We start from the raw sequence: 9,043 nt of genomic DNA, 5'->3' as shown, positions 1-9,043 counted from the left end.
CCTCACAACCTTTAAAGGAGACCTATTATACTGCATTTCCAGTCCTATATTTTAGTTCTGTGACTCCTGTATGGCAGCTTTGCACGATTCAAAGTTCAATACAATAAGTCTTATACTGGTTCTTCATGTACTGGTTTGTTCATGTAGGCCTTCATTTCAGCCTCTGTCTGAAACAAGCTGTAGATGCTCTTGTCTCTTTAAGCCCCCCTCTCGCATGTTACCAGGCTGCTACCAAAGTCCTTATAGGCAGTCATGCCACTCGGGCACCATCTTGGCAACGCCTCTGGGCTGCTATTTCGGACTAACAAGACCAGGCTCTCTGAATGAATGGGGAGAGAGCCAGAACTGTACTTTTACTGGTCATTGGGACATAAAAACTACATGAATAGAATCAGCATTCAAATCTGATAAAAATCGCTGAAAAGTTTAAAAAGCATTTTTCCCGACCGGTTATACTTCTACTACGTATGCGTCACCACTTCCGTGCATGCACAGTAGAAGTACAACAGACCCTTACAACAGTGGAACCACTGTTGTAAGGGTCTGTTAATATGTTAAAAGAAGACGATTGGGGTTCTGGTGTGATAAAGTGGTTTGTCTTGCTGTGGCAACCAGGATCTTATGTACCTTTGTCTCTGTGCCTTTTCTCACACACACTCTACACAAATTACACACATCCATCTGGAACCCACAGATAGCACGGTACTCAAGTTGTGCTCCATGCCATCTCTGTGAGGGCAGATAGAGCGTGTACCCAATTTTGGTTCCTAACCCTTTGTTTTAGCTTCGCGGGCCTGCCCGCCATTTTGGATCATGGAGCGACTGGACAGTCCCTACACTACTGACTTTACAGATTCTTCACACTCATTGGTTTCACTTATTTTCTTAATCATCTTGTTATTTAGTTTTCCCCTGTGTCTCCCGTTTTTGTTCAGTCCATGAGCCGGGCTGTGACAAATACGGGAGATTAGCTTATACTGTTCTAGCTCAAGTGTTTTAAGTTCTGTCTCATTTTCTCAGCCGTCCAAAAACAGTTCTTTTTGCTGATCAAAAATAAAGCCAGGATTTTAGCAAAGACCAGAGGTAGAATCAAAAGGATGCACAGTGCCCTTGAAAACGCCATCCTCAAACAAGTTATCCTTCAAAATAGATTTCCTGTAGCACTTAATGCAATTTACTATTCTACTGTACTGTGGACATGTGGTACCAACACACCAGAGACAAGTTCCACTAATTACACATTTCAGTCCCTAATCACAAACTCCACCTACCAAGCCGCAGCTTTCCTTGATACCTTACCAAGTCTTCCTGAGAAGACAGGGGGAAAGAGTGGACAAATTGCACTACTCCAAGTTACCAGAAACATTACAAAGGCCAAAAGAAACAGATCGCATTGGACGAGCCCCCATTTGTCACAGCCCGGCTCATGGACTGGACAAAAAAAGGGAGACACACAGGTAAACTAAATAACAAAGTGACTTATTAATAAGAAAATAAGCGAAACCAATGAATGTGAAGAAACTGTAAAGTCAGTAGTGTTTGAGTGAGAAAGTGCTGCATGGCTGTTGTGCTGTAAAAACAACAAGAAACCAAACATAGGTAGGTTATGAGATGAGGCAGTTAACCCAAGACTGACTGCTGCTCTGGCTTATATGCATGGGGCACACTGGGCCCAGCTGTGTCCCATGCCGCTGATTACCCTGCCAATCAGGTCTGCAGCCCTGGAGACAGAAAGCACACCAACAGCAGTGTGAACCCTGCAGAGGGGCTGTCACACTTTGTTTTGATGGGTCCGGTAGTCCACTTTTAGCGGCTTTATTTCTGTTAATTCTGTTTAGTTCAAAGGTTAGCTCATTTTAGAGGGGATAACCCAGATCCTATGATCGTTTGTGGGTTAGTCTGGAAGGGATCCCTGCCTTTTGTTATTTTTGGCCAGCCCATCAGTCTTCTGTTATTTGCTGTCCTTTTGGAAAGAGCCTTTATGTGAGTCTGAATAGTAAAATTGATGGTATGAGCCTGAGTATCGGCTGTTATTAAAGAGTTTAAGTGTTTAAGAAAGATTACTAAAATTATGGTGAAGCAAACCTTGAACCCAGAAACTATTACCATTCCCACTGATCAGAATCAAACCCTACTTACCTTCCCTCTCTTCCCTTTCATAATCTAATGTAAGTTGTGAAAAAAATATATACAATTAAACCTTACAAAATCTGACATTGTACTTGGTCCCACAGCATACAGAAATCATCATCATCATCATCATGCAAACCAGCAACTTATGTTAAGCCCTCGGCCAGAAATCTTGGGGTAGGTTTTGATTAGGACTCGTTTTGTTAACCCCATGTAAGGAAAGTTGTTTTGTTTTTATCATTTGAGAAATACAGCCAAGGTTAAGTATTTTATTTTATGCCACAGATCTGGAGAAACTCATCCAAGCTTTTAGCTCCTCTCCCCTCGACTACTGTAACTCCCTTTTATAACTGTCAGAAATCAGTTTAAGCTGAAGGTGACACAGGCCTGTGACTGTCTGACACAGCTACTTTGATGAGGATGCACGCTGTGGTCCATCTCCTGGGTAACCCAAGGTCAAGATTATTTTGTTTCGTTACAGACAGACTCACTGGCTGAATGTACAAAGTGTTGCATGTGACTTGGATGACTTAGGTTAGCTTAGGTAAGCATAGTGTCTTATTTTGATCCAATATCCAACAGAATCATTACACACATGTAGAGGGGGAACAGTATCTTTTAGGAAGGATAAATATCCCCAACAGGAGGTATCCTTCTATCCTTTGGTACTACACTCTGTTCTCACTCTGTACTGCTGTCTCTGAACTAAAGCCTTCGTCATCAATAACTAGCTCACAAGAATTTCCTTCACAGTAAGGATAGCCAAAGGTTATAGCACAACAGCTGCAGATGTGCTATCCATGGTGTTGTTGTTGTTGTTGTTGTTGTAGCTTTACGGTCATCTGTAGCTGAGTGCACAAGAAGCATAAGGTTACGCATTCTAATAATAACGGCAGGAATGACATTCAGACATTTCCTTAATGTTAATGCTGAAAAAAATAAAAAGATTGTTCACAAATCCCACATCTCAAGTCCGAGTCTCAAGTCACGACATGAGTCAAAAACTCGAGTCCCCATCTCTCAACACAGTAAACATTATTTCCCATGTGCAGCACACAGCAGCACATGTAGTTTACATTACATCTACATGTTTAAGACACTTTAACTTAGCTCTGTATTTTGGGGCTAATAAAACAAATAGATCTTGATGATATTACCCTGCAAATCACACATTGCTGCAACATCTATGTACTTCCAATGGACATTTCGCTGAAGCTGAGTTGACTGATTATGAAAAACTGTGCAGTAGTTTTGTGTGCTGTAATGTGTGAGGTTTAGGTAAAGCGCTGGATCATTTATAGAAGGATTATTGTGCTGTATAAATCTCTCACAGAGCTTTAAGCGGACAGATTCATTAATTATGAGGCCTACCAGCGTGGACCATCAGATGCACTAACCTCTGTGTTCAGGAGCAGGCTGACCCACTTTCCAGAGCTTTATATATAACACCTTGTTTTTCATCAGCTCCACCGCCTGCCTGGCAAGCTGCTTGTCTGAAACTTGATAAATTGTCAGAGGGGTGCCCATAGTCAGTGAATGAGTGAGTGGGACAGTTTATTTGGCATTGTGGTGGGGGTGCAGGGAACAAAGACTGACAGGCTGACAGACAGAAAGGTAGAACTTAATTGACAGACTGAGATCACTGACACGCTGGTTTGTGTAATTCTCCATTCTTCTGGATCATTATCAATATAATTGGAAATATACTGCAATTTCTTTATTAAGTCTATCTGAAATCTGCATTAAAACGGAAGGTCCTGCATTTCAAATTGAATGTACTTATACAAATTTTGTTTTTGTATATTTATCAGCTAGGTAGATTTGAAAGGTAGCTAGTAAAAGTTTGTAGTTTGTACATGACTAATTAAACTGGAAAATTCAACTAAAATACATTGTCACTCCCATGCATCCAGAACATGTGTGATTGATGTTTGTTTTTATTTTCCTCATTCTATACTCTATCCAGCTTCAGCATTTGTCACTGAACAAATTCATGAATTTAGATGATCATACATGTATGTCCTTGCTCGTTGGACCTAACAAATTGCAAGGTAATTTTTGTATATTTATATGTTTTTTTTAGTACTTTGCTACATTTCAAGTTGCATCAGTTATGAAGTAAGAACAAAAGTCAGTTCTTTGATATCCTGTGTTGTGTGTAACCAAGGTAATTGTGTAATGTTTTTCAAAGAGGTTTCAGATTTTAACATTGGTGTTTTGTGTTAGAGTATGAACAGAACCACATCCCCCCTACTCCATCCAGCTGCTCAGTATCTCTGTATCATTCCAGTAGTAGTTAGTTCCTCCCAGTGGCACCAGAATGAACTTTTTCACATCTCAACCTAGCCTACTGTTTTATTAACAGACTAAAATATGGTAAGAAATGTAGGGGGGGGGGGGGGGGGGGGGGGGCTAATTGTGGGCTGCACTTAATAACTGTAGATGCAGTAGAATGCTTGAATCCTCTTGACAGGATTTTAGAATATTACACCCTACGATCATTCATGTCTTATGTGTCACGAACCCCTGGTCGTGACCCTGACCTGCCTGTTGGTGTGTGATTGTAGTTTTTGAGTTCTTTTTCCCTTTGGTATGTTTGCGGTGTGCTTGGTGTGTTTTGGTTTTTTGTCTGTCTCTGTGTTCTGCTTCCTCCCTCATGCTCTGGGGCTGCCGGTGGGCGTGGTCACCGGAGCTCATGTCAACTCACCTGCAACGCATCCTGTTAATTAGCACATGTCTCATCCTGCAATCAACTCACCTTTAAAGACCAGGTCAACCTTCCAGTCCCTGCCGGATTGTTGTACCATACAGTATGAACATGCCAGACCGTTTTCTGTCCTGGACTACCAGCATCTAGTCTGTACCCTTGTGCTGAATGCTAACTTGTTTTCTCTCTGTCTCGACCACAGAATGCCTGCCAGTTCACGGACTCGGATTCACTCCTGTGACACGGAACCCTCTGAGCTTCGTAGCTTGGACATCATGACCCTCGTAACGACCGCTCCCCCGAGCTACTTCTCTGTTCTCACTTGTGTTAAATAAATTCTCTCATTGCACCTCCTCTGGTCTGCGCCTGAGTTTTTGAAATAATCTTTATTTGTAGAGCACTTTTCAAAAACAAGTTACAAAGTGCTTTAACAAGTGTAAAGACAATAATACCCAAAAGACAATAATACAAAAACAATACAAGATAAAAGCATGAAAACATTGAAAAGACTAAAATATATGTTTAAGATGAATATAAAACTAGTAAAACACAATAAAATAAAAGGGATAAAATAAAGTCAAATAAGATCAGGAAAGGTTCTCCTATAAAAGTATATTTTAAGAAGGGACTTAAAAGAGTTCACTGACTCAGCCGACCTGATTTCCTCGGGCAGGCTGTTCCAGAGCCTCGGGGCCCTGACAGCAAACGCTCTGTCCCCTTTAGTTTTCAGTCGAGACTCTGGAACAGACAACAGACCTCTGCCCGAGGATCTCAAGGTACGTGCTGGTGTGTATGGGACTAAAAGGTCAGAAATATAACAAGGAGAGAGGCCATGAAGAGCTTTAAAAGTAATCAATAGAATTTTAAAGTCAATTCTAAAACATACTGGGAGCCAGTGTAATGAAGCTAAAATAGGGGGTGATGTGGTCATATTTCTTTGTTCTGGTTAAAAGCCTGGCAGCTGAGTTCTGGACAGTCTGGAGTCAATCAGTAGATTTTTGGGTTAAACAGGTGAAAAGGCTGTTGCAATAATCCAGGCGTGATGAGATGAAGGCGTGTAAAATGGTCTCGGTGTCCTTAAAAGTTAACATAGATCAAATTTTTGCTATATTTCTAAGTTGAGAAACATGATTGAACAAGCTTTGTGGTGTGCTGCTCGAAATTTAAATTACTATCAAACCAAACACCAAGGTTCTTTGCAACAGGCTTAATGTGATTTACTAGGGAACCAGCAGATGGCAATCTGCTGGGACCCAATGACCAGGATTTCTGTTTTGTCTGAGTTCAGCTGGAGGAAATTATTTGACATCCATTTTTTAACTTCACAAAGGCAGTTGTTAAGTGAACTCAGCATTCCAGGGTCTGTGGATCTGGCAGGCAAGTACATTTGTGTGTCATCAGCATAAATATGAAAAGAAATACCATGTGGCAATAAATAAAACTCGCAAGAATTTCACAAGAAAAATGTCATAGAAAACAGTGTAGTGTCTATTTAGCACACCTGTAAATGTTTTTGTAATTTCATTGCGTGAGCCAGAAGAAGCAATGGGCGAAACGCGTTGCCTTTAATTAAGCGTATGTTTCTACATTATCTTACAAAAAGTGCAGGGAGCTCCCAGCTGCATTTCTTATAAACGAATAAATTAACAAAATAGCCCCCCTTAGTTTTTAAAGTAAAAATAAATAAAACTAGTAAAACTGAAATATGAGTCTCATTTAGTAATCCCAAACTGTGGTGCAGAAAGCAGAGTTGCTCAGCATGCTCTCCAAGGAGACGGCTTCTGTTTCTCTTATAAATTGCAGACACTTCACTGAAGATGCGCTCACTCGAAGGAGGGTGGAGAGCAAAGAAACTTAACAGTAGCAGGCTCTTCTTGACTGGTCTCTTGTGTAGCACCTTCCACATCCTCTTTCAGCTATTCTTTGGCTTTGGTCAATATAGTGCCAGAGAACAATGAGTGATTCTTATAACGAGGATCTTAGAGACTTGTCAGCATGCAGGCTCTGTCCGCTCGTACAGTCTGAAAGCCTGCAATGGTGGAACTGAAGTCTGGAATATGTTCCTGCAGCCATGTCTCTGCATTCCCTATATTCCTGCTGTGTCCTCATCAGTGCCGCAAGCTCGTCCTTCTCATTCACCTTACATTCTCCTCTTCAACTGTTCTGGGATTTGGGTAGTGCGGGTTTAGAGAGCGCTATCAGGTAGTCGCGTAGGTAAACAATACCCATGCACCCGTTGGCATAGTGACCCAGTACAACAAAGATCCAGAATGCGACAAAGATAATTAAAAAACAGCATTTTACATGTGATAATTCACATTAAATAAGCAAGTTTTTTTTCAAATGTGAAACATTCACATGTGGCTGAGCTGGACATTTATCCTAACCTATATGACCTTTTGGACTCACCATGATAAAACCTCACCAAACTATTTTCAAGAACGCTAGGGAAGATCCCTGTTTCTTCACTTTTGCAAGTGCTCAGAATGATGAGGGTAGCCAAGGTCAAATAGTCTCTCATCACACCACATTGCTATCCAACTATACATCAGAACTCAGAGACAATGTGTGACTATGATACTCAGGCAAGAAAACAGACACGCTGATATTATTTTCGCTCATTTACTCTGATGTATGTGAGTTGCTGTGAGTCCGTCAATAGATGCTGAATAACCTTACAGAAGGACATTTCTTCACACTGGTTTCAACAGAATTGCCACCACATGGCTTTCTGACAGTTCACATATAATCTACAAGAAATACATTACTGTGGAAATGTTTAAGGCAGGTGTGGGGAAAATGCTGTAAAGTAAGATTGCTTTCAAAAATAGACATATTAATAGATTATATTTATCAATTAACAAAATACAAAGTGAGTTGATTGAAGGAAAAACCTAAATCAACCACCCTTTGCCTTAAAACCAGCATAAATTCTTCTAGGTACACTTGCACAAAGTCAGGGATTTTATAGGCATATGGTCAGGTGTATGATTAAACAATTATACCAAAACGTGCTAATGATGACCACTTCAGTATGTAGGTGAAACACAATCATTAAGTGACACAGAAACAGCTGTGTAGGAGGAATACAACTGGGTGAGGAACAGCCAATACTCGGCTAACAAGGTGATGCTGCTGAAGACAGTTTACTGTCAAAAGTCATAAACCATGGCAAGACTGAGCACAGCAACAAGACACAAGGTAGTTCTGGTTCTAAGGGCCACACTTACAAAAAGTGTTTTGAGTAATTTTACAATCCCTCTGTAAACCAATAGCTGTTTATGTCCAACAGCATTTCCCACTTTGCACGTGGTTTTTCACTTGTTTCAACAGGAAACAGATATTTAGGCAGACGTAGTTTGCCATTTGGGCCGTACTAAACCCTGTTTTTGAAGTAGGCTTGTGCCTTCCTCCAAAACGTTTTTTCCTCTGGTGTTGCTCTGCCTTGCAGATCCTGTAAGTCTGCATGTGGTGTTATTGTAAGCTGTGGGGTGAATGATATTACTTTTTTTATGTGTTTTGCTGCCTTGGCATTAGAGACACATGATCAGTGTTTTTAGTATGAGCTTTGTACAGCTTCCAGTAGATCAGCCACTAGCTTGTGATGTGCAATGGGCTTCCCTGTAGATTTCCATAATTTCCTCTTTAGTCGACTGTCTGTAAACGTTAGCTGTTTTGCCTTTTGCATACTTGCATGCCTCTGTTGGGGCTTTCAGTTCTGATGCTTGAGCAGAATAGTTTGGGGGAAGTGGTTCTACCAATACGGCGTCATGTTGTTTGACTACTGCATTTGTTTGTTACCAGAGATGGATTAACTTTTAGGTGTTTTACTACTCAATGTTGGAACTGGAGTTAAATCTGATGTTTTAATAAATCATCCTGCTGCTCCTGAGTCTACAAAAAGGCAACTTCTTGTCCTGAGATTTTTAATGTGTATAGGCATAGATTTGTAGCCTGTATGTGTCAGCATGGCATTATTGTGTTTTCTTTAATCAGCTGTTCTTTCTTGTGATGCTCTGCAGTCTGTCTGGGTGTTCATTCTGTCATGCTGCTCATCTGGACCCCAACCTTTTTCTAGCTCCACGCACTGTCAGTGTGTCTCTGCCATTCCATTTCTGTGATTCTTTGGACAGTCTTTAGCCTGATGAGGGGGGCACAGTGGTTGAAACAGCCCTCTGTGTATCCCTTGGCTTCTGCCTACCTCTC

The 9,043-nt window shown here is 41.0% G+C and overlaps 1 long non-coding RNA gene across 1 annotated transcript; it reads left to right on the top strand.

The window, feature by feature from the left end:
• The first annotated feature begins 443 nt into the window (after positions 1-443).
• On the top strand, positions 444-5,191 carry LOC119908477. The gene is made up of 2 exons (XR_005445292.1): positions 444-1,457; positions 5,040-5,191. It is a non-coding gene; the product is annotated as an uncharacterized LOC119908477 (long non-coding RNA).
• The last annotated feature ends 3,852 nt before the right edge of the window (positions 5,192-9,043 follow it).

Source organism: Micropterus salmoides, unplaced genomic scaffold (assembly GCF_014851395.1).
Source record: "Micropterus salmoides isolate LMB-PRFRI ecotype aquatic unplaced genomic scaffold, ASM1485139v1 Ms_hic_scaffold_18, whole genome shotgun sequence".
Classification (NCBI taxonomy): Eukaryota; Metazoa; Chordata; class Actinopteri; order Centrarchiformes; family Centrarchidae; genus Micropterus; species Micropterus salmoides.
This window is presented reverse-complemented; position numbering and strand designations above follow the sequence as displayed.